Below are 26552 nucleotides of genomic sequence, written 5' to 3' on the forward strand. Positions count from 1 at the left end.
CCTGAAGCAAGAGACCACAAGTCCTCGTTCTCCTCACTCCTCACTGGCATCTCCATGTGGAGATGCAGAGTTTCTTTTGGCTTGAATGTTTTATGCCTTTAGTGGTAAGTTATTCAAGGCAAGGGGGGTAAGGAGGACCTCATCGAATTTACAACCTGAGAACAGATCACTGGCAGCTAACAAATTGGGGAAAACGCAATCCGAAACAGAGCCTCTGTGGTTTTTTGAAGGCTTATTGTCAAGGAGGCTTAAAAAATAGTAACAATAATATTTACCATATTTCCTAGCACAAATCAAACAGAAAGCTTCCCAAATATTCTGCAGACTTGTGTGTGTGTGTGTGTGTGTGTGTGTGTGTGTGTGTGTGTAGTGAGAACACACCCCATAGAATATGATTACCCACCCTGGAGTTCTGCCAGGTTTAACAGCATTTTCTTTTTTCTCTTTCTTCTTTGGGTTTTTTCTCCTCTTCTCACGCAAACGACAGCATTTTCATAGGCCCTTGGCATTCATTGGTAATTAGGGAGCCATGCAAGTTCTAGAAAGCACCCTAGAACAAGATCAATTCCTAGCTACCTAGGAGGCTGACACCTGAGGATCGATGTTCAAAGCCAGCCAGGGCAGTAAAGTCCATGAGACTCTTATCTCCAATGAACTACCATAAAACCAGAAGTGGTGCTAAAGCTCAAAGTGGTGGAACACTAGCCTTGAGGGAAAGAGCTTAAGAACAGAGCCCAGACCCTGAGTTCAAGCCTCATGACCGATTTAAAAAAAAAAAAATTGCTACTTGCTTACTCTCTACACTCTCCTTTATCACAAAAATCACACAACATAAATAGAATGAGATAAATGATCTGGAAGGAAGAGAAGTAAGGAGAATGTGAGAGGTAGAAAGAAAGAGATTGCAAGATCATCAAAGTCTAACATCTTCGACGTGCAAATCAAATAAGATCTCAGAAAGATTACATGGGTTATTATGGGCCAGTTGGCTAGGTAAATGGCAGATCAGACTTAAAACTTGACCGCACAAACAGGCGTGGTCCGGTCTTGTCTCAGTAAGACAAAGCTCATTTAAAGATGCTAAAATAATGGCAAGTAAAACCATGCCCCAGAGGAACACACCTTCTTAAAAGAGGCGGATTGGAGTCTTTGGAGAAGGTGACTGGCTACCATAGTTTTTTGGTTCTTGTTAGCTCTCTTTGACGGATCCTCAGAGTAATTACTCCACCTTTCTCACTCTCAGGCGTGAGTAGCGATGGCAAGATCTTAATGTACTGGATAAACACTTTAAACTATAAGATTCTTTAGGGGGGTAGTATTGGGGCTTGATCTCAGGACCTTATGCTTTCTAGACACATACTCTATCACGTGGGCCAATTAATCCAGTCCCTTTTGCTTTGGTCCTATTTGGAGATAGGATCTCACTTTCTGGTTATCCTGGACCACAGTTCTCCTATTTGTGCCTCTCACCACCGCTAGGTTCACACCACTTCATCTAGTTATTGCTTGAGATAAATCTGCCCCACCTCCGGTGCCCTGCCCCCCACAGACTGGCTTTGAACCACAACCCTTCTGATTTCAGTAGCTATTATTACAGGCATGGGCCACCCATGCTTCACTTGAATTATATCTTTTTCAACAAAATTCCATTCTATAATACTGCCCCTTTTTAAAATAAAAGGAACATCATAAGCATCTTCACTCTAACAATGCCAACCTGGCTGTGTGGGCTTACTCAGAAAACAAAAGACTACTCATTTATAACATTTCAACCATGCATGATAGGTGTAAAGTATTTTCTGCCTGAATATGAACCAATGGAAACAACCTGAGTGTGAACCAGCCGTGGAAATTCACACCAAAGTGATCTGGACAACTTCTTTCCATGGGAGGAAAGCAGGGAAGATTCAACGGTCAGCGAGGAGCCAACAGGACCTGGGTCTTGGGCTCAAGGCAGAGGAAATAAAAATAGTCAGGGAAGTCCTTCAGCTGGTCACTCAGTGGTATCTGGAACAGCAGCAATGGTGATGTTTGCTCACTGCAAAGTACAAGTGTCTGCCTAGGACCTGGAAGGTAAATACACCTGTGAATTGCTGCACTCCTAGCTCTCCATAAACATACCAGAGCACGCCAAGTGAGCCTGGATCCTCCAGAAACATCTGTGACTTGGGACAGCCTCCAAGTGGCTCAGGAAACTGCCAAGAGGGTTGAATCTCAACCCTGTCTTTGACCACCATTTGACTGTCTTGGGATAGGAACATTCCAGGGGTATCACAAGCTCTAAAAACAGGCAAACGTGAGAAATAAGAGAGTGATATAGAGCCAGGAGACCAAAGCAAGAGGGCAATCCTAGAGATTTTACCTCTCCCCTTCTGCTATGGGTGTGTACCAGTGATGTAAAGGCAGTTAAACCTGTGATGTCCACCTAGATGTCAGACACCAGCACCTTACTGTCTTCCATAATGTCATTGACAGAGCCCTGCCCCCTTCCCTGTTACCATCTAGTTCGTTCTGGGTGCTTACAGAACTGCACCTCTCTGCTTTATCTGTGATCAAGTGGCTGGGCTGGACATAGCCACTCAGGAATGGAGTGTCTTGGGGGATGGAGGAAGGATAGAGAGGTTATGTGTTGAATCTCACACATGAGGGGGCCCTTGTGTCATGGAATGCCTTCTCCCCCTTGTGGACTCCCAGCTCCTGATTTCCAGTAAAAAAGAAACAAATAAAACTACCTCCTCTTACCTCCTATCACTTCTTTTTTGCACTTTCTAATGCTGAAGAGCCATCCAAAAGAATGCTTTGCCATCCAAAAGAAGGTCTCTTTGCTGATTCAGCTTCAGCCTCCCAAAGCCCTGAAGCCAGAGGGAAGAACCTACGGCAGTGGCCTAGGGCTAAAAGCTGTCAACAAACCAAAGGAACCAACAGGACTGGGGCCAGGACCAAAGCCCTGGAAACTGAAAATGGTGGCTGAGATCTGAGAACTGTGGTTGGGGTCCAGTCTAAGCAGGAGGAAGTCTGTGAGATTCTTCTCTCCCATTAACCATCAAAAAGCTGGACGTAGACCTGTGGCTCCAGTGGTAGAATGCTAGCTTTAAGTGGAAAAAGAGAAAGGATAGTATTCAGGTCTTGAGTTCAAGCCCCAGGGTGCTTTCTCTCTCTCTGTGTGTGTGTGTGTGTGTGTGTGTGTGTGTGTGTCTCACACACACACACAGATTGGGGGGGGGGAATGTTCTCCTGGTTGGCAGGACATAGGCCACAGAGATTGTGGGAGGGAAAATTGCTCCAGAGAGATGGGATAGCCTTATTCCTCCTAACTTAGGGCCTTCCCTGTACAAGTCAGCATTTGACAGCCTGTCCCCTGCCCCCCAATTCAGCCTTCTGTGCCTCTCTTTACAATGGCCTCCCAGCTCTTGTATTTGCAGCCTCTGCTCTTTGTGAAAGCCAGCCTCCCAAATAGATATCTGCTTCCTTCAGGCACAAAATCTGCTTTGTATTGAAATCAGTAGGTTCACACAACCCTAGGAGACAATTTCAGAGAAAGACTGCACAAGGGGTAGGTCTGAGGACAGAGCCAAGAGAATTTATTGGCCCTAGGACTTGTCAGTCATTCAGAGATCCAAAGGTAAGCACTCAACAGGAAGCTGGACTTGGAAGGCGAATGTCCGGCAAGGACCGTGAGCTGTACAGTAAGAACTGGCAGGAGAACACCATGCAGAATGGAGATGAATGAGCCTCTGGCTTCTGCTCTTGAACGCTAGGAAGGAGGCCCAGTTGTTAGCCTAGTGGCAAAGCCAATCTTGCCAAAAAATGAACATCAAGATTCCTGATGTTTCATGCAGTGAATGCTGAGAGCTGGACAAACCCGTCCCCAGCCTTCTTTTCTGTATCACCTCCAACAAGCCTCTTGGCTTCCCTGAACCTCTTTACCCACTCCATAAAGTGTGGAAAATAAAACTCTGGGGAAATCCCTGTGAGCAACAAATGTATAGTGCTTGGGTCAACGTCTTATAAACAGTGGCCCTTCCAACATATGTCACAATTTATTGGCATCTTATTTGGGTCAGCCCTGAGCTGGTCACTTGGGATGAAATGCACAGTTGCTAGTCTTCTTTCTCTACAGAGCAAATGAAGACAAAGAACTTGTTTGTCTGCATGGCATCAGCCTCAAGGAGCCAAAACCTGATGAAAGACAAGAAGGTCCATATGGTCAACACAGGAAGACAGCAGGAAGGTTTAAAGACTCTTGGGAGCAAGCCAGGTACCAGTGGTTCATACCTGCAATCCTAGATACACAGAAGGCTGAGATCTGAGGATGGCAGCCTGGACAAGAAAGTCTATGAGACTCTTACCTTCAATTAATGGCCAAAAAGCCAGAGGCAGAGGTGTGACTGCAGTCGTAGAGCTCTAGCTTTGAACAAAAATGCTAAAGAATAGGCATCAGGCCTTGAGTTCAAGCCTTAGTACCGTTACACACACGCACACACACGCGCATGCACACACACACGCACACACACACAAGAGATGAGAGAAAGAGAGCTTTATAAACAGGGTAGGAGAACTGGTATCTCCAATTGACCACAAGAAACCTGGAAGTGGACCTGTGGCTGGCTTTGAACCACGATCTTCAGGTGTCAGCCTCTGGAGTAGCTAGGAGTAGAGGTGTGAGCCACCAGATCCCTGCAAACCACAATCTTCAGAACGGAAGTGGCTGGGATTACAGGTGTGAGCCACCAGTTGCCCAGCTGAAGACAAATTCTTTTCATGACTGATTATGAGGCCACTGGAAATACAGATTGATTCATTTCTTCAGGGTTGTAGTCTTTGTCTATAGAATAATGAGGATGCTACATCAGACCTCAGAATTTGCTTTGAGATTCCATACCGTAACAAGGTACCACACACCGAAAATACACACAGTTTAGCTACTGTTAGCAAAACTTCAAACCCATGTCTCTCTACCTATCAATTCTTGCCTCTCACTGAGTTTTGCCATACCTATTACAGTGGGAAATTTTCTAGGGAGGAGGTTTTAAGCTATTCTTTCATTTCCCATGAGTACATTCTTACCATGTGCTTGTTTTTTTCTCCTGAAATCCACTCACATGTAGCTTTTACCTAAGGCAAAACTCAGCCCCAGAGATTCAATCATCATTTGGGGGGGGGGGCAGGAATTCAAAGAACATCAAGCATTTCCATCTAACCCAAATCTCAGATGTAGATGGTATAGAGTAAATAGATGGTGGAAGGTTCTGGATTAGATCCGTACTTGACTAGCCATAGTGATATATGTTGTTTGATTGTGTCCCCTTGGGAGACACATTGGCAGTGGTTTATTTCTATTTTCTTTGATCGTGATTAGAAAGGTGATGTACCTAGAGGGGTTTTATATGACATAAGACACTGTTTCCCCTTCCCTCGCTCTCTCCCAGTTGATCCAGCCCATTCCTGTCCACTAGCTATAGAGTTGATTTTCCACATAGCGTCCGGTGAGTACCACTGCTGCATGTATTCACCCTTTGTCCCTCCATTTCTGTGTCCAGCTTGGCTTTTGAATGGCTATTTTGGATATGGAGTCTCATGAACTTTCCTAAGCTGGATCTTGGCTTCCTGGGTAGCTAGGATTCGAGGCCTGAGCCATTGGCGCCTGGCTTGCAATGGGCTTTTGTATAGTTTTCAAGGGTGTGGGGTAGAGTTGGTGGCCAGTCTGAAAACTCCACAGTTACATAGTAAATGCAGCAACGAAGGAAAGAACAACTGTTTAAGACTGTTCCAGTACTCACATACCTATTGACTGGAAGTCCTTCTGAGCTTCGACTTCATCTTCACCTCACTGCTTTACTCCACACAGTCATTGAATGTTTCCTAACAATCTGTGTGTCGGAGGAGCTACAAGTGGCCATTGGAGCTTCAGCTACAATCAGTACAGGGATATTTAAAGTCTCTGGTTCTTCCTGGTTTGTTGACTACATATTCCTGAAGCCAGGGTTTCGGTTGCTCATTGCTGCCTCTTTATTCCACAGACCCCTACAAACCACCTCCTTTGCTTCTTCCCCGGTGAGTTGAAGTTGTAGAGGTAGCTGGAAATAAAGGCAGTCATTGCTTTACCAGCTCTCATGTGGGCTAACAATTTGGGTCATGGCTTCTACCGCCTCCTCTACCAATTCCTCGGTCCATGAAGCTCTGGGCTGCATGGCTGCCACCCGTTGCTCATTTGTCAATGTTTGAGGACACTTGATTGTCCTAGATTTGGGGGTGGGGGTGGGGGGGAGTGTAGAGAAGATTTGCTACTGTCCTCCAAGAAAGAGGGCACCCGTGAGGCTCAGTTTACAAAGTGTGGCGTCTTAGAACAACATAGCAAAATGTCACGGGTGATGGTCGCCTAGGGAGATGGAGTCAGAGAGCAGAGGACACACAATTCAGGAAGTCATGCAAGGCCACCATTCTGGGCCACCATGAGATAACCCAGCAGACTCACCCTGGTGCTAGTTAGGAAGTCCTTGCTGTTACAACCCATTGGGTGAATTCCAGAATTAGGGCCACAGAAGTGGGAGGAAGAAGGAAGTGTTAATTGAGAATTCTTCATTTTTATACAACTTCTCTACCACTCATCACCTCCTGTCTCCCCCAAGTACATTATTTGTAGTATGATTATATAAATACCACACACATCTGAACCCACATAGCAGATTATAAATACACTTCTTTTCATGGACATCTTTTTTTTTCCTAACACAAAACAAAACAAAAAAAATCTCCAAACCTAATAAATTCCTTGATTTACATCTATTTGCATTGCACAGGGAAAGGAAAACATAAAGCAACTTCAGGTTGAAAATTACTTTAGGAAGGGGGTATGGGAATAAAAAACGGGTAGAGGGTTGTTCAGTAATAACTAGAGCATTTTATATCTTACGGGGAAAACTATCTCTGAATCTAACCCCGCAGAAATTTTTGTGGCAATCATTTTCAGTGTTTCTTTTCTTTTTCTTTTATTATCTTTCGTCATACAAAGGAGTTGCCATTTCACAAAGCTGTTTATGAATACAAGGCATCTTGAACAATGTCACCCTTTCAACATTTTCACCCATCCTGACCTTCCCAACCCCTTCCCTCACTTTAGATTTTTCTTAGTGGTTGAAATGTTCCTAGGAATTGTTTGTAAATACAAGAAAAGAGTAGTGTGGTTGGACAAAGTTGAGCAAGGTAGAGTTGGGGAACATTTTCAAATTGCTGGATGTATAGAGTTATATGAATGTTCGGGGCTTAATAGTGTAGGATTCTAGAAATAATAACATCGGGGGAAAGTGAAAAGATCCAGAGTGTTTGCAGATGTGTGTGTGTGTGTATGTGGGTGTGTCTGGGTGTGCTTGTGTGTGTTATATGTGCAATGTGTGCAAGGGGGCAAGGGAGGGATTGCTAAGGGAAATGACATGTCTATCAGATCTGCTGGTCAGTACCTTGCAATGTATCTTGGTGGCAGTTGGTCCACAGTCAAACTGGTCAGGGAATTCAGAGTTAAAGATCAAGGCCAATCTCTGATTCTTGGGTAGAGTGCATCGCTGTAGCCATCCATGGACTAGGGTCTCTGAGGAAGGATGCAGAACCAAGAGAGACACCGCCTTAGAAACGATCAAATGTTGAGGGCTAAGGAAGAAAAGATCTATTGAAGGGGGAACCAAGGAGAGAAGCACCAGGAGCCAGAAGAGCACAGGAGACACGTGTTGTCATGGAAACCAAGGGCAGGAGGGTTTCTGAGAAGAGCAGCGCCTGGATCAACATGAGCAAAACCTCAGCGCCATAGAGACCCCCGCGAAGACTGAAATGAGTCGGGGAGATGAAAAATAGATGGTTTGCTACGCGGACTGGAAATGTTGAGTCCAGGTGAGAGGTGGGAAGGTCAAACCAAGAAGGTCATTGTGTCCTAATGCAGCCTTTGGAATTGGATTAGTAATAACGAACGCTGCACGCTGAAGAAATGACTCCGGTCGCTTCATGACACCATTTCATTTCATGACACCATTTCATTAGAAAACCCATCTCTTTTTGTTTTTCTTTTGTTTTGCTGTGCTGCCACTTGGACTTGAACTCAGGACCTTGGCCTCTTACATGGCTTTCTCACACATAACTAGCACTCTGCCACTTGAGCCATGTGCCTCCAGTTCTGGTTTTTCTCATGGGCTTGTCTTCCCAGGCTGGCTTTGAACTGTGATTATCCTATCTCAGTCTCTGGAGTAGTTAGGATTATAGGTATGCACCATTGAGGCCTGACCACAGCTCACATCTTTACATCAGTGTCTGTTGTTTAGCAAACGCTGTAAAGCATGTGTTGAATTAATGAAAAGATGTAAACTCAGTGACTCTCATTCATTCATTCAGGAATTAATACTCTAGAAGGCAAGTGTAATCAGATCATAAAGACAATTGCCCCATGAAGTAGAGACAATTGTCCCTCCTTGAAGATGACATGCCTGCATGTAATAGGAAAGCTTAGCCATGCCTAGAATCCTAACTACTGAGATCTGAGGATCGCTGTTCAAAGCCCAGACAGGAAAGTCTGCAAGACTCTTATCTCCAATGAACCACCAGAAAATCAGAAGTGGAGCTGTGGCTCAGTGTGGTAGAGTACTAGCCTTGAGCTGAAGAGCACAGGGACACTGCCCAGGCCCAGTGTTCAGCCCTACAACTGAAAAAAAAAAAAAAAGCTTAGGAAAGCTTAGCTATTAAGAGATAAGAAAGTTCAAGTCCACAATACATCTTTCTGAACCAGCACCTACCATGCTTCTGTGATCATTTCTTTCTGTATGTCTGTATCTACATATTTTTTTTTTTTTTTTTTTTTTTTTTGGCCAGTCCTGGGCCTTGGACTCAGGGCCTGAGCACTGTCCTGGCTTCTTCCCGCTCAAGGCTAGCACTCTGCCACTTGAGCCACAGCGCCGCTTCTGGCCGTTTTCTGTATATGTGGTGCTGGGGAATCGAACCTAGGGCCTCGTGTATCCGAGGCAGGCACGCTTGCCACTAGGCTATATCCCCAGCCCTGTATCTACATATTGAGACAGTTGCCTTCATGCACATGGACAAAAACCAGTTTATCTTGAATGTACTTTGCATTGCTTTGGTTTGGGAGTGGGGTTGAGATTTATTGAATATATTTACTTACTGCAAGAACTATCAGATGGGAGGAAAACAAAATGAAAACATGAAGAGAAAAAGACATAGAGATACCATCAGCAAAACTCAGACTATAGAAATAACTTCAGAACAATTTGCCATGTCCTTCAACCAATAAATTGCCTGGGAAAATTTTTTTGTTTCCTTTTCTTTTCTTTTCCCTCTTTCTTTCTCTTTTTTTCTTTTTGTCTGAGACTGGGACTCAAAGTCAGTACCTGATGCTTTCACTCATTGGCTAGTGGTGCTCTACTAACTGAGCCATGCTTCCAACCCCTTCATGGGGAAAATTTTAAAATCTGAAATAAGAACCAGTATAAAGGCCAGGCACCAGAGGCTCATACCTGAAATCCTAGCAACTCAGGAGGCTGAGATCTGAAGATTTCAGTTTGAAATCAGTCCAGGAAGACAGATCTATGAGACTCACAGCTCCAATTCCTCAGCAAAAAAGCTGGAAGTAGTTGAGTGGCTCAAGAGGTAGAGCACCAGCCTTGAGTGAAAAAGCCAAGAGAGTGGGAGGTCCTGAATACTGACAAAAAGAAAGAACAAACACAAACTTCAACCTGTAGCTATTAAAAGATTCAATAGACATATCAGATGTGTCTATTGACTCAAGACTGAGCGTGTTGGGATAGCAATTTGTGTAAACAAATTGAACTGGAGAATCAGCGTATTTAGGTCTGATAACATATGTGATATTTAAAAAGGGTTCACTTTTGTATGTGTTAATGATGCTGTGACTGTTTTCAAATACAAGTCCTTTGTAGAGACATAAATATATATGGATGGAATAATAATATCTAGGATTTGCCTCAAAATAACCCAGTGGGAAGTGAGATGAAATCAGATATGATAATTGGATGATGGGCAATTCAAGTAGCTCAGCTAAGACCAGTTATTTTTTTTTTAAATAGGCCCTGCTAAGAAATCACACAGATTGTTTATAAGAAGCATTTCAAGCCAGGCACTAATAGCTTACATCTGTCATCCTAGCCACTCAGGAGGCTGAGATCTCTGGATCACTGTTCAAAATCAGCCCTGGGCAGGAAAGTCTGTGAGACTCTTATCTCTAAGTAATCACCCCAAAAGTCCTAAGTGGAGTTATGGCTCAAATATTAGAGTTTTAGCCTTGGACAAAAGAAGCTCAGGGGCAGCACCTAGGTCTTGAGTTCAAACCTAAGGACCAGCAAAATAAAACATAAACAGCAAATGATGTAGTCTTTATTTAAGGTGATGGATTTCAGCCTAGGGAAACCAAAGGAATAAAGAAACATTAATACATTTAGAACAGAAAAACAGAAAACAATCCAGAAGAGATTGGCCAGAGTGGAGAGTCTGAAGACATTTGGAATATAAACTCAACCACCTCACAGTAGGAGAAATAACCATTTAGGAACAGGGTGAAAATTTTGATATAATGGCAGAGAAAACTTTACTGACACTGCTGTCCTTTTAGTGACATGCCTCCCCACCTCCACTCCCAATAAATAAAATAAAATTGAGGGTACTAGTAACAATGATCTAGGTGAGAATGTTCCAGGAAGCAAAAGGGCCTGGGGAAGTCTGAAAGCAAGGAGGGGTATACTGGAGTGATGATCATATCAAGGAAACAAGTGTGGCTGAGCAGGAGACAAGGAGAGGGGGAACGCTTTGGAGATGAGCTCAGTGGGGAAATGGAGTTTAGCCAATGTATGTGTGCAAATCGGGGCAGAGGCTTGAAGTTTATTTTGATGAAAATGAGCACTCATGGAGGAGGGAGGAGGGAGGCCTGGATGACAGTGGTCAGGTGGGGAAATTAGATAAATGGGGCAAAGAGGGCCAGGAGGAATGCAGAGACCAATTAGAACACTGATAGGAACTCAAGCATTCACCAATGGGGTCTCAGACTGAATTACAGCAAAGGACTTAGCAAAAATTAATATGGGTAGCTCTATATAGATAGGTCTGGACAGGTAGATCTAGATGTATCTAGATCTACATCTCTATCTAAATAGATAGGTAGATTATCTGTTATCTGTCTATCTATATAGATTATCCACAGATTACCTATTATCTCTCTATGTATACACACATACACATACATTTATTTGTACACTTTCACTGAAAAACAGGGGGATATGGTTATCAGCAAATAATACTGTCCTCAAATACACACACACACACACACACACACACACACAGAGAGAGAGAGAGAGAGAGACAGAGACAGACCAAGAGAGACTCAGAGGGAGAGTTCACATGTGGATTATGTGTGTATGCTAGTATTAGGCTTGAACTCAGGACCTGGGTCCTATCCCTTGGCTCTTTTTGTGTGTGTAAAGCGGGTTCTCCAACACTTGAGTCTCACATCTGCTTCTGGCTTTTTCACTTAGAGATAAGAGTCTCATGGACTTCCCTGTCCAGCCTGACTTTGAACTTCAGCCCTCGAATCTCAGTCTGCTGAGTGGCTAGGATCACAAGCACAAGCACAAGCTACCAGTGTCTGGTTGAGTGGTTTTGGAACTACTTTAGATTTGCCAAAAAGAAAAAAAGGGGGGGGAGGGGTATAAGTGGGAAATGAACAAGAGAAATTTGGATTATAGCCAGGCAACTAGAGGAATGGAATTGCCATTAATAAAGCATGTGCTTTCCTTTTTGGTGGGGGGAGAATTTCATGGACTCATTTTTAAACATATGTTTAATTTAAAATGCCTATTAAACATTCAGGTGGAAATGTCATGTAGGAAGTTAGTGATGTGAGTCTAGAGTTTAGAAGAGGAATCTAGGAAGTAGCCATGCTGTAGGATTTGCATATGGATGGTATTTAAAGCAAAAAGACTGGATGAAACTAACTAGATTGTTAAGCTTAGATGAAAAAGAAGTAACTCAGGATCTGGACCCCAGAGCTCCTCAACATTCAGGTGTTTGGGGAGATGCAGAATGTTCCAGCAAAAGAAGAAAGCAAAGAATCCAGAGGGTAGGGGTAGGGGGGCAACAAACACACGAATAAAAAGAAGATAGTGCAAGGCCCTGTGTCAAACAAGGCAAAAACAAACCAGCAAAAACCATTAGGACTGAGACATGGTCATTGGACTTAATAAGCAGGTCGTTGTTAATCCTGGTGGGAAGAGGTTTTTGTAAACATGGTTGAGAAGAAGAATAACAAATAAATCCTTGATTTTCTTTTTCATGAACTTGAAGAATTGAAGGGGAGAAATTGAAGACAGCAAGCAGAGCAGAGAAGTAGAGAGAGGTCATTTGTGAAGGGGAAGGGAGTATGGTAACAGCTGTGTAAATTTCGACTCCTATGTCCCAGCAGAGAGAGAGGAAATAGCAAGTGGTGGTTGATCTGAGTCCATATCGATGAGAGGGCTCTGAGCATTGCTGTCAAATATGCATATTTTTGGGGGGTCAAGTGGGAAGTGAAGTCAGAAATGGAATCACTATGGAGAAGGAGTTGTAGGGAGTTTGAGGGGGAAAAAAAGACACAAACGTATGAAATAATGATCTGGGTGAATGGGAAAGAGAAGGGACCAGAGGAAGATAATACAGCTACTAAGCAAGTCCAGTGTATGCCAAGAACTCAGGACATGAGGAAGAGAATTAAAAGTGTGTCGAAGAGAATGTGCGTGATGACTGATGAAACAGATTGAGCTGGATGAGATGGAGTGAGGACCGAGGACAAGGGACTGAGGATCATGGGCTTGTTGCTGAGGACACAGAGAGAAGTAAAGTGTATTCTGTGCCTTCAGGTTGCAGGGATGAGAGACAGGGCGATAGAGAAGAAAGCTCCTACTGGAAGCAATAAGAAAAGAGTAGCTACAAAAGGGATCCAGGCAAGGCCTGGAGTCAAGCCACAGGGTCTCAAATTTTCTCACCTTGCCTCAGCATTTGGAGCGTTACAATTAGTTCTTATTCTCACTTGTCTGAGTTTTTTTTTTTTTAATTTTTTTCTGAGTTTCATTCAGCACAACTCTATCAGGTGTCAAATACTAGGCCAAAGGTAAAGGCAACAGTAAATGAAGCAGACAATCCTTGTGCTCCTGGGACTAACTGTTGAGTGAAAAGGGATGTTCAATAATTAATGCACTGCTGGCGTGAAGGTTGCCTCGGACAACAGCAAACGTAACCTGGAATCAACCCTGGAGCTTTGCAGTGCCGGAGGAGAGAAGAGAACCATTTCAGCCAGCCTTATATGAGAGAACAAGGGGTCTATTCATGATGCTGATAGTGGTAGAGTAAGGAGGAATTGGGGAAACTGAGGGGCGGGAAGTGAGAGTGCACAGGTTAGAATGAGTGAGACCCAGGCAGACTTTGAATTCCGGCTTGGAATTTCATCCCAAAGACAAAGAGAAACAACCTGTAAGCCATATTCCCTGATGATAGTATTCCCAATTTTTTTTTTAATTTTTGAATTTTGTTTCTGTTGTTGTTATTGTTTTGACCAGTCCAGGGGCTTGAACTCTGGGCCAGGTACTGTCTCTGTGCTTCTTTGCACCAATTCCAGCTTTTTCTGAGTAATTTATTGCAGATGAGAGGCTCACATACATCCACCACATCTTCTTGATCTGTTTATCTACTGAGGGGCATCTGGGTTGGAGCTATGGCAAATAATGCTGCAATGAACATGGTTGTGATGGTAGTTTTAGTATGACCTTGTTTGTGGTCATTTGGGTAAGTGCCCAAGGGTGTGATTGCTGGATCATAGGGGAGCTCTTTTTCCTGCCCAGGTTGACTTTGAACTATGATCCAAAGAACTCAGCCTCCTAAGTACGTAGGAATATGGGCGTGAGCTACTGGAACCCAGCTAGTTTTTTTCTTTTTAAACAATTTCACATTGCTCTAGCAATAGAGTTCAAGACATAGTTGAGAGGCACGATTATGACCATGGGTAAAATGGTAGGGAGCCTCCTGCAATTGGCAGATAAGAGAAAGCGACAGCTTTGGAAAGGATGGTTTGCAGGAAGTTGGAGGCTTGCAAAAATTAAAATAATCTTCAAAGCAAAAATTCAACTGAAGATGTGATTGTGATGGATGCAGAAGGTGATAAAGACTCAAAGATAATTCCAGAGGAGACGGTGCCATTTCTGATTGTGGAATCCACATGGCTGGGTTGTGGAAGAGGCAATTAAATCACAGCCCACACAGGTGCCAAAGGACGGTGGGAAGGTTATCAATTAATCCAGCATTCTTCAGCCTTAGTTCCTGTTGACAGCTAAACTTGTCTCACTCCCCTCTCTCTTCTCAGCTCTCAGATGTGTTGGGATTGTGCCTCAGGTTCATTGCATCCCTTTACACTTGAGAGTTTGAATGAGATTTTAGTCTTTCTGGCAAGCACAAAAATCCTATGAGTCAAAGTCATGTGATACAGAGTCAAAAACCTGGAGGCCTTTTGCTGGGTGCTTTGGGCAGATGAACAAACGGTGGGGCTCATTTTCATTATCACTGGTGAATGTGAGACTTCACCGGCCAGACTGTGTGTGTGGTGGATCTGACAACTACCCCTCAGATGTCAGTCCATCAAACCACAGTTCCTCTTCAGACATCCTTTCACTTCCACCCACCAAGATGGCTGCCTCCATTGTTGCCGTGGCTCTCTTTCTCAGCTAAAGCTAAGTGGGGGGGTGGGGGTGGGGGTGCACTTCAGATCTTAGATGGAGCCCTCCTGTGATCTGTTAGCTCGCTAGCTCCTCAGGATTGTCATTGAAGACAATGACCATGATTCCTTGTACTGGTGATTGCTGTGGGTTTTCGACAGTCTAGGAATGGGCGGGGGGGGGGGGGGCATCTCTCCAAAATATTTATTTTCCCCAATCAGTGGAAGAATCCTTAAGTCTGATCTGTTGAGAGGGAATATAGCAGTAGTGCTTAGGAGAGTGAGAGCCAGAGATTACCCTGCCTGTGTGCTTGTTCATGTTTCAAATCCTTATTCTAGGCTCCTTACACAGCAATCTAGGAGTGACATCGTTGGCTTTCTCAAGGACTCCTGAGGCTTTATAATTATGTCATTACTTTTTACCTCAGCTAGTCCTGGTGATTTTCCTTCCTTCCTTCCTTCCTTCCTTCCTTCCTTCCTTCCTTCCTTCCTTCCTTCCTTCCTTCCTTCCTTCCTTCCTTCCTCCTTCCTTCCTTCCCTCCCTCCCTCCTTCCCTCCCTCCCTCCTTCCCTCCCTCCCTCCCTCCCTGTCTTCCTGCCTTCCTTCCTTCCTTCCTTCCTTCCTTCCTTCCTTCCTTCCTTCTTTCCTTCATTCCTTGCTATGACTCTATGACTTGAGCCACACTCCACATCCAGATTTTCAGTGGTTAATTGGAGGAAAGTGTTTAACAAATTTTTCTGTCTGGGCTGGCTTCAATCCTTAATTTTCCACTCTTAGCCTACTGCATAGCTAGGCTTACAGGCATGAGCCTTCAGCACCCATCTTCATTGATTGTTTTTTGTCTGCCTAATCACGACCATGAGATGGCACATTCACATTCTGCCTCTTCGCTAATGGCTCCTACACCAGTGTATTCATCTGACAAGGCATTTCACTTTTAAGAAATAGAAATCAGCCATGCACCAGTGGCTCACATTTGTAATCCTAGCTGGTTAGGAGGCTGAGACTGAGGATTGCTGTATGAAGCCAACCTGGGCAGGAAAGTCAATGAGACTCTTAACTCCAATAAACTACTCAAAATGCAGGAAGTGATGCTGTGGACCAAATGGTAGAGCATTAGCCTTGAGTACTAAGAGGCTCAGGGTCAGCTCCCAAGCCCCGAGTTCAAACCCCAGCACTGAAAAAAAGAAAAACACAAAAGAAAAATCTGAGTTCGAACAGGAGTAAGACCAAGAAAAGGTATGAAGGTAAGATGGAAGCCTCAGGCAGAGAGAACAGAGTGTAAGAAGGACCATACGAAGCAAATACAGGACGTATTTAAGGAAGAAAGGGCAGATGGTTAGAGACCACAAAGGAAAGAGTTCTAAAGAAGAATAAGGAAAGACAAGCAAGTTACTATGGTCTTTATGGCTCAGGTTCGCTTTTTCCTGTCTGTGGAATTACCCTCTCTGGACCCCCTCATCCAAACTTCCCATCTGTGCTTTGTCTTCTTGCAATTCTTTATCAAGAAATACTTCTCTCCTTCAGTGGCGATGAATAAAATGAGATGGAATTGAATTGCTCCTGGTTCACATAGCTCACTGGAGCCAAGGTGTGGTTCGGACCTGACACTTCCGTCTCCAAGTCCAAGGCTGTGATCTTGCAGATGGAAGGAGAGAACATTAGTCACTTGCTTTTTCAAGCACCGGATACCAGGTGACCTCAGGTACCAGAGTTGGAATCCAGGAGAGTGGAAGCATCAACTGTCAAAGACATAGGCTTGAAAGACAGACCCATGCCATTTCACACTTGATTACCTACTGACAGCAAAGCCTGTTTATGCCCGTCCTTACATCCCCCTCCCTTCCAATGTAATGAAGTAATAATGAATGCTATAAAAAGCTGGGAAAATGTAAATGTAAGAAAGCGTGTTGCATAATTAATAACATATGCATATGCATGGCGGAGTGTCTCTTTCTGGCACCCATAGGCAGCTGTCATGAATTGAAACATAATCACTTCATTTGACTGCCAAGGTATGGGTTCAAGTCATGTTGCTCATGAGTCAGATGACTGGGTCAGGGCGCTGTTTCACGTAGGGACATAGGGACAGAGCAGGGACTGACAGGTGATGTCTTGGGCAGGAGAACTGGGGTACCCACTTTTGGTTTCTAGAATTCAACTCTGTACTGAGTCACCACCGTGTAGTGTTAGTGTAGTGTACACCATGTAGTGTAGTTTAGTTAGAGGCAGGGGTATCAAATTTTCCTCTAGACCTCAGTTTTCCTGCTTGTGATATTGAGGGCTGGACTCTACTTATGGGTCATTGAAACAGTCAGACAACAACACATTTCCTTATTCAAGCAAAGTCTCAAGTGGAAATGAATCCGCAGGATGTAAAAGTAGAAACAAAGTTTGAAATAAGGACTTTATCTCAAGCTCAGTGGCCTCTTACTTCATAGTCCAACTCTGGCCTGCATGTCTCAGAAAATTACCATCACTGGTACTAAATATGATCATCGGAAAGGTCCTGAGAGTGGTTTCTTTTTTTTCTCTCCTATCCCCCACCTACAAGTTGTATAGCTCAATTTCTACATAGGGTCTAATTAGTATTGCTGCTACATTTGTTCCTCCATTTCTGTGTCTCCCCTTACTCTCCCAAAGACATAGCAATGAACACACAGAACAGAAAGCGGGGGGAGGGAAAAGTCAACAAATAAATAACAATAGGTGCTTCTTTCCATTTTCTGGAGTTCATTTCAATAAATAGTATTTTATATGATCAGAGGCCCATAGGCCTTTGTATTCTTCCTCGAAGAGTAGCCTCCTTTGGTCCCACTGTGTATGATTGCCTAGACACCTGCATACTTTGTTATTTCCTGGTAGTTTAGATCTGGCTTCTGCACGGAGAAAACACGTGCAGTTTCTCTCTCTGAGCTTGGCTTTCCTCACTTGACATGATTTGTGCTAGGTCCATCCATTTCTCAGGGAAGTTTCTTAATTTTCTGTGTGGTGGTTTCTTGTAAACTGGACAACACAATATTATTATTATCATCTTTACTATCAATAATATTATTATGTGTAAATGGCCAGGTTAATAAAGCCTATTTCAAAGTAGTATCTAGATGCAGTAATTATGCTTTATTACATTATTATTGTTGTTATATTGGTACTAGGGCATGAACTCTGAGCCTTTCACACTCTCATTAGCTTTCTTACTCAATGCTAGCACTCTACAGCAGTAGCCACGCCTTCACTTCTGGATTTTTGCTGGTGAATTGGAAATAAGAGTAACTCACAGACTTTCCTGCCTGGGCTGGCTTTGAACTGTGATCTTCAGATCTCAGCCTCCTGAGTGGCTAGGTGACAGGTATGAGCCACTGGTACCTAGCACATTGTTATTTTGCTTACCCTCAACGTGGATGAAAGCACGGGTCATGTGATATGGAGGTCTGGATCCTGACCTTCAACCCACTGCTATCTAACTGTGAGCACTGAGTCAACAAAGGGCCGGTGCCAGAGAATTCTGTGGATCGCATTGGAAAAGTGATCAAACAAAATATTGATACCAAGAGTCTTCAAGAAATTAGCACATCTTTGAAAATATTGAATATCCCAGCAAGTGAAACCAAAGTATTGGAAAATGATTTTGTAGGTTAAGTGGATATTTAATGGAAATTGCCACCTCTAATTTGGCAAAAAGGAGAAGAAAATAGATAATACAATTTAAAATAAGACTATTGTATAGAACTGGCCAAAACAAAAACAAAAGAAACAAGATGGCAGCCAGGCACCAATGGCTCACACCTGTCATCCTAGCAACTCAGGAGGCTGAGATCTGAGGATCACCATTTGGGCAGGAAAGTCCAGGGGACTCTTTTTGTTGTTGTTACTGGTCCTGGGGCTTGAACATCAGGCCTGGGTCCTGCCCCTGTGATTCTTTTTGCTCAAGGCTAGCACTCTACCACTCAAGCCACAGCACCACTTCCTGCCTTTTCTGTGTATGTACTACTGAGGAATCAAACCCAGGGCTTCATGCATGCTAGGCAAACACTCTACCACTAAGTCACATTTCCAGCCCCGTGAGACTTGTATCCCAGTTAATCACCAGGAAACCTGAAGTAGCACTGTGCCTCTAAGTGGCAGAGTACTAGTCAACTTTGAGTGAAAAAGCTCTGGGACAGTGCCCAGACCCTTAGTTCAATCACTAGGACTGGCACTAAAAACAAACAACAAAAAAACAAGCAGTGCATTAACACTCTTCAGGGGAACTGTGGATACTAGCTATGCCTTAACGAAAACTCTGTTAACCTCCACAAAGAAGAGACTCATCTGTAAACAGGTCCAACGTCTAGTAATGAAATAGTGCAGCCTAACATGGGTAAGCCAGAAGTTGGCTCTTCCACTCTATCTCACATTCACAATGTTGAAGAAATCAGGACCTTGGCTAGCAACTTGGAGGAAGGGTTGAAACAACCAGGTTAAGAAAAGAGATGGGAAGCTTAAGATCCATGCTTGTCATTGGCAATATTCTGCAAATTGGATGTGGAGAAAAGGTTGTCCCTAAACTTGAAATTTTCCCTGTCACATAGCACTGGGTATTTTATTCTCTAGCTTGAAACTCTGAGAGTGAAATATTACTTCAGAAAAGCGATGAGACTTCTGTGGGGAAGAGGAAGTAAATAACTCTGTTCTAAGGGACAGAATGACAGAAAAACATATGACAATATATCCTAGGATCATGTTTCACCTTTGAAATTTGACCATATTTGACTATGTCGTATAAAAGCCAGCTTTCTGTTTTGGTGCAAATGCTTAGAGTTGTTTGGTTTTTGTTTCTTTTCTTCCTTCCTTCCTTCCTTCCTTCCTTCCTTCCTTCCTTCCTTCCTTCCTTCCTTCCTTCTTCTCTTCTTCTTTCTTTCTTTCTTTCTTTCTTTCTTCTTCTCTCTTTCTTTCTTTCTTTCTTTCTTTCTTTCTTTCTTTCTTTCTTTCTTTCTTTCTTTCTTTCTTTCTTTCTTTCTTTCTTTCTTTCTTTCTTTTTTCAATTCTGGGGCTTGAACTTTGGCCTGGGAGCTGTCTCTGAGCTCTTCAGCTTAAGTCTAGTGCTCTAGCACTTTGAGACACAGCAGCTCACAGATTTTCCTGCTTGGGATGGCTTTGAACCTCAATCCTCAAATCTCAGTCTCCTGAGTAGCCAGGATGACAGGAGTGAGCCACTGGTACCTGGCTTGTGTCCTTTCATGAACCATATGGCTCTTTGAATTGCTTCAAAACCATGGGAGAGGAAGAGAAGCAGAACTGACCAGTTACAGGATAGCATTATCAGGAGTCAACCCAAGCGTGGTCCTATCCAGACCTAGGATGTTACAAACTGACTTCAGGAGTCACCTCCCCAAATGGAACTGACAGCCTGGGGCACAGCTTGAGGAGGTCTCTGGAGGATAAAAGGAGAAGAAGGGAGGAGAAAACCATCTCTTTTCCTTCTTGATTGTCTACACCTGACAGCCACTCAGTCTATTCCATGCTGGCCTGCCTCTTTCTGCAGCTGTAAAGTGGTAGTTATATTATCTGTCCCATGGAAAGATTGTGAGGTGTGTTAATGCACACACACACACACACACACACACACACAGAACAGACACCTGGCTTACAGGGTAAATATCCAATAGATATCTCATGTTTTAGTAACATTACAGGATGAGATTTATTCCCACCTTTCAGGTAATCTTAAATTATTAAAAAGAATTATGACTGAGAAGGATAATACAGATCAACTGTGATTTGCCAAGCTAAGGTTGGAATCTGGATCTTTTCTGGCTCCAAAGTTCATGTTTTGTTGTTGTTGTTGTTATTGTTTGTTCTGTTTTTCTAGTCATAGGACTTGGTGAACTCAGGGGCCTGGGCACTGTCCCTGAGTATTTTTTCTCAAGGCTACTGCTTTGAGCTACAGAGCCACTTCTGATTTTCTGATGGATAATTAGAGATTAGAGCCTCATGGTCTTTCTTGCCTGGGGTGGCTTTGAACTGGTAATCCTCAGACCTCAGCCTCCTGAGTACCCAGGATTACAGGCATGAGCCAAAGAATTGTGTGTGTGTGTGTGTGTGTGTGTATGTGTGTATGTGTGTGTGCCAGTCTTGGGGTTTGTACTCAGAGCCTACGCACTGTCCTTGAGCTTCTTTTGCTCACGGCTAGCACCCTACCATTGAGCTACAGCACCACTTCTGGCTTTTTCTGAGTAGTTTATTGGAGATAAGAGTCTCATGGACTTTCCTGTGTGGGCTGGCTTTGAACCATGATCCTCAGATCTCAGCCTCCTGGGTAGCTAAGATGACAGGTATGAGCCACTGGCATCTGGCACATTTTTTTCAACTACAGACGCAGACAGATACTCACACATACACACACAAAATACATAAAACTTGACCTAAATGTACACATTCCCCCCATCAGGAGATTGCTGAAAACATATATAATATCAAACCCTTTATATATGTATATAATGTATGTATACCCATATTTGTTTACATCTATATTCATATATACATGTGTTTTCCCCTACGTAGTCTTACAATAACTTTTCATTTAAAGGCTTCTCCCTGACATATGCATATTCATGTCATTACTCATCTTGCACTTTGGGGACATCATTAAGTCAAGTAAGAGTTATTGGCACATCAGCATGGTGGCGACTTGACAGTTGACAGTCAGCTGACAGCCAGGCTGGGTAGTCACTGGTGCCTGAGAGGGCCGTGTATTAAACCCCAGAACACTGGACCACAGGACCACATCCCATGTAGGAGGGAATAGAGCGACATGAGATTCCATTGCCCTATTTCCAACAGTGTGCAACTGATAGCTTCTGAATTCCATAGTTCTCGAATTGACGACCTGATATTTTCATAACTATACCATGAGTGGGTGGCCCATTGCATCCCATTTTCCCTTTCTAGGCACTGAAATCGCTCTCTTTAGATGACAGCATTGGAACCAAAGTTCTACCACTTGCCTGCTATCTCTGGGCTAATGTATTTAGTTTACTTTAGACATACATTTCTGTTTCTAGAGCTCTCTCTACTATAAATACCCTTTACCCTTTAACAAAACTCCCAGGGTTGGGCCTGAACTAGAATCTAGGGTTGATCCTCAGAACCTTAGATATCTAGAAAAAGTGCCTTCTCTTCTGGCTGCCTGGCCAGTAAGTAAATCTTGCTTACTCATTCATCAGTCATCAATTGGAGCTAGCAGTAAGCAAACACTTACCAGTCGGGTCCTAATGGAGCTTCTCATCTAATGAGAAGGATAAGTCACATAAATACCCTGAGTAGGAGCTTTTGACAATTGATATGAAAGAAAAGTACAAGGAATAACAAGGGAATATGACCTAGTTTGAGAAATGTCAGTGTTTGAACCTCTTTTGAGCCTTCTCTCTTTATTGATATTTTGGGGATGGGAAACATTGTCATTGGTGCCAATGTTACAAGAATGAAATGATCACCATGGTTTCTACATCACCACCATGTCTGGCACAAAACACATGCTCAGACATGGACAGTGCCTGGCATCATAAACCATCTTTATTATTTTTGTCATCGATGGACCAGTCATTTGCTCTGAGACTGGAAGTGGGGGGGAGGTGGGAGAGAGGAGAGGGGAGGAAGGGGAACCTCAGCTGGGAATCTCTCAGCGTGGGCCCTTTCTTCATCTCTCTCTCTTCCGTTGGGAGTTAATGGAGCCTTGCATGGCTAAATCTCAGTCTACAAAATATGCTAGGTTACAACCCATTTCAAAGAGCCAGCTAAGTTGAGGTTGTTTAAGGTCGAAAGGAAAGTAGTGGTTCTGTGCAAAAACCTGCCTACTAACTCTTGCTCTCTTCTATTCCATCACAGGTCCTGCTGTGATTCCTCATTTCAAGGCTGTGTCAAAATAAAGAACAGATCTACACAAATTCACCAGAGTCTGGTTTATGCAGGGCCAGGACTCCAATGGTAACTCCTATGAACAACTAGCTTATGGCCTAACAAAATGAATACCCAGAAGTGGGCACATTTGATCAAGAGGGGAAAGGCAGGGGAGACAAGTGGACAGTATAGCCAGATGCTGGTGGCTTACCCTGTAGTCCTAGCTACTCATCAGACTGAGATCACAGTTTGAAGCCAGCCTAGGCAGTAAAGTCCATGAGACTCTTATTTCCAATTAAGCAGGAAGAAAAAGTGGCGCTGTGGCTCAAGTAGTAGAGCATCAATCTTAAGTAAAAAAAAAAAAAAATGTTAAAGAATAGTGCTTTAGGGCTTGCATTCAAACCCTAGTACTAGTGCACACAAGTGTGAGCATACACACACACATACACACACACCTACATGGGAATAAAAGAAGTTAGGCACTGTCGGCTCACATCTGTAATCCTGGCTACACAGAAGGCTGAGATGTGAAGATTGCAGTTCAAAGCCAGCCTGGGCAAGAAAGTCCATGAGACTCTCATCTCCAAGTAATCACAGAAAAAGCCAGAAGTGGCCCTGTGGCTCAAGTGGTAGGGAGAGCACTAGTCTTAAGCAAAAGAAGCCCAGGGACAGCATCCAGGCCTCTAGAGCTCAAGTTCCAAGACCGCCCCCCGTCCCCCCCACCCCCCGCCCAGAAAATAAAGAAGAAAAGGAAAAGAGAAAGAAAACAACTTGAGGGGATGGATGGGGTTGGGAGAGATGGAGAAGAGTGATAAACAGGGAGACATTGATTAAGATGGATTCTACACACATGGACATGGTGGATTCAAACTCCTTTTTTTAAGCACTTTAAGATCAAACATATGTACGTATGTACATACATACATACATACAAAAACAGAATTGAACAGATTTTCTGAAGTTGACACAAGAGTCTAATAGGTCACCCAGCTTTAGGAGTTTAATTTCTTTTTTATCCTGTCACTTATTGCTTCTATCTCGCTTCTTTGGTTGCATAAGCAAAGGTCCGAGTAGATTCTAACTGCCCATTGCTGATATATTTTTTTTTTTGCTTCCTCCGTTGTTTTAGCCTGAAGGTCTTTCTCACCTGAATTTTCTCAGCAGGAATCCTAGCAGAAAAATCAATGGCAACTTGAGAGAGAGAGAGAGAGAGAGAGAGAGAGAGAGAGTAGGCAGTGCTGATCCAAAACAGGAGTTGTCCCCCCCCCAGCCAATGTCTAGTATCAAACCCAAGCAGAGCAGAAAACAATCATGAAATGAGAAAGATAAAAGCATGCAGATCGAGAAGGAGAGACTTGGAAAGGAGCAGTATGGGGTGGTCACACTTGCCATAATTCACAATGGTTGGCAGAGGTCTATCTGTGTGGTAGCACCAACAACTCAGAGATTCCTTTCGCAAACCTAGAACATAAAAACAAGTAGTGAGTGCATGATTCATTATTGCCTCACCAAGAGTCAAGGGAATCAGATCTTTGACAATGGCTCATCTAAGGAGGGGAAGAATCAATTTGTGTTCCTCGTAGCAACTTTGAATCGAATGCTCTTTTATCATTATTGTATGTAGAGCCACCCAGCTAAACATCAACTACAATGGGAAAGCACTCTCTTGTTCTGGATCTTATGAAAATTCATCCAGATCTGACCTCAAATCCTTCCGGTGATTTTTGTCCCCTGAACCTAAGCAAAGAGGGCCTGGTCATCAGTTGGTTCTATGTTCTTGTTCTGTTTGTTTTCCTAGTCTTGGGGATTGAATTTAGGGCCCGGGTGCTACTACTGAGCTGTTTTGCTCAAGGATAGGGCTCTACTTCTCAAGCCAGGGCCTCATTCTGGCTTTCTAATGGTTAATGAAAGACAAGAGTCTCATAGACTTTCTTTCCCAGCTCAGCCTCCTGAATGGCTAGGAATACAGAGGTGAGTCACTGGTGCCTGGCCATTTGTTTGTCTCTTGACTAATCACCTGATCATTAATGTAACTCGAAGCCTCTGCCTTGCCAAACATGATTCTAACCACAGGAAAGTGCAGAAGAAAACAAGAGAGAGCGTTATTGCTTGTCAATGGCGTTGGGGCATTCTATACATTTATGGAGCAGCTTTCATCTGCTGGATTTGTGCCAGATGTTGAGAGGGCGGATGACAGCTAGTGAGAACCTGGGCCCTATCTTCTATCAATACCAGGAGCTCAAGTAGATAATGGTTTTTAAGAGACAGATTTAAGAGAGAGAAGTAACTTAGAATATGCAGTCACTTAATATGTAACTTAAAATATCTATTCTATATATAATTAGGTGTACATAATAGAATTATGTGATAAATAGATAATGATATATTACATACAAATATATTTTACATAATTATGTGTCATATAATTGTGTATGTATTAATTATATATTATATACCAAATGATATATGATATGCTATGATATATATTATATATGTGTTGTATGTAGTGTATTATAATTATTATATAATAGTAGTAATATATTAATTTAATAGTAACATATTTTAATATATTCCATATGTTAATATAGTCCATATAACATATGGAATACATTATAATATATGTTATATATTATATGATATGTATTATATAATATTATTTTAATATAATATTTTGTTTGATTTTTATATTTATATTTTATTTTTGTATATAAGATATAATACTAATACATATATAATATATAATATGTTGTAATATATGTTACAAAATATATGATGCAGTGTATATATTTAGTTTATTTAATTTTTATATCATATAAATTAAGTTTCTCCAAAGACTTGGCTTCATCTCTTTCATAGTTATTTACTCATGTAGTAAGTAGCTGACTGTCTCGAAGTATACTTTGAAGAGAATCTGGGGCATCTAAGCCTTGGATAAATGTTAGCTTTGTTGCTATTCATATTAGTTTTCGCCTGGCATGGAATTTAGATTCATAGTAATGTAAGGAAGCCAGAGGCAGCTGAAGTGAAGAGAAAAAAGAATGGAACCAGAGAAATTACGCAAGTTTTCCAAGCTGGAAATAGGCTGCGAATCTGCCAACATGGGTTCTGGTGTGTGTCCAATGTGATGCTGTCACACGCACTACAAACATAGCACTGGAATTCGTTGCACAGGTCTCTATTTAAAAAAAAAAAAAAGAATAATGAGGTTTTTTTTTTTTTTTTAACATATTCTTTTGTAGACAAGCCCAGAGAACGAATATGTCTGGATTCATCCCTTCAGCTGTATGAGACCCAGAAAATTCTCTCGGAGTCATGTTCAGAGAGAGAAAGCTTGGGATTCTGTCTCCATCTGCTCCAAGTAAATACCACCCGTGCTCCAGTGGCCTCCTATTCATTCTCTCAGCACCTCCAGATTTGAGTTTAGAGGGGGAAAGCTAACAGGACACAAGGCAGGGGGCCAAGATCAAGTGACAAGTAGGCAAAGATAAAAAAGCAAGGGAATGTACACAGATTCTGATAGGAGGAGGAGGAGGAGGAGGAGGAGGAGAGGAGGAGGAGGAGGAGGAGGAGGAGGAGGAGGAGGAGGAGGAGGAGGAGGAGGAGGAGGAGAGGAGGAGGAGGAACAACATACACACAGTTCCTCAGTGCCTGAAGTGAAGAGATACAGCTTGCCTATTTAAATCCAGGCAGATCTTGCGTGTCAGCTGTGTTTGTAAAGGCAAATATTATGGTGTGAGGCATTCAGTCATACGGAGCCCTGGGGTTGAGGGGACTGGGCACCAACCGAGCCAGCACTGGGAAATGTAGTGCTCAGGACATGTGGGCACCAGAGGAGCGATGGGGTCAGAAGTCAGGAAGCCAGCCCCAGAGGTGACTGGTACAGCAATGGTGACCACACTCCCCCTCCCCTGGGGGAATGGAAATCTCAGATCCG

This window comes from Perognathus longimembris, chromosome 25 (genome assembly GCF_023159225.1).
Source record: "Perognathus longimembris pacificus isolate PPM17 chromosome 25, ASM2315922v1, whole genome shotgun sequence".
NCBI classification, from domain to species: Eukaryota; Metazoa; Chordata; class Mammalia; order Rodentia; family Heteromyidae; genus Perognathus; species Perognathus longimembris.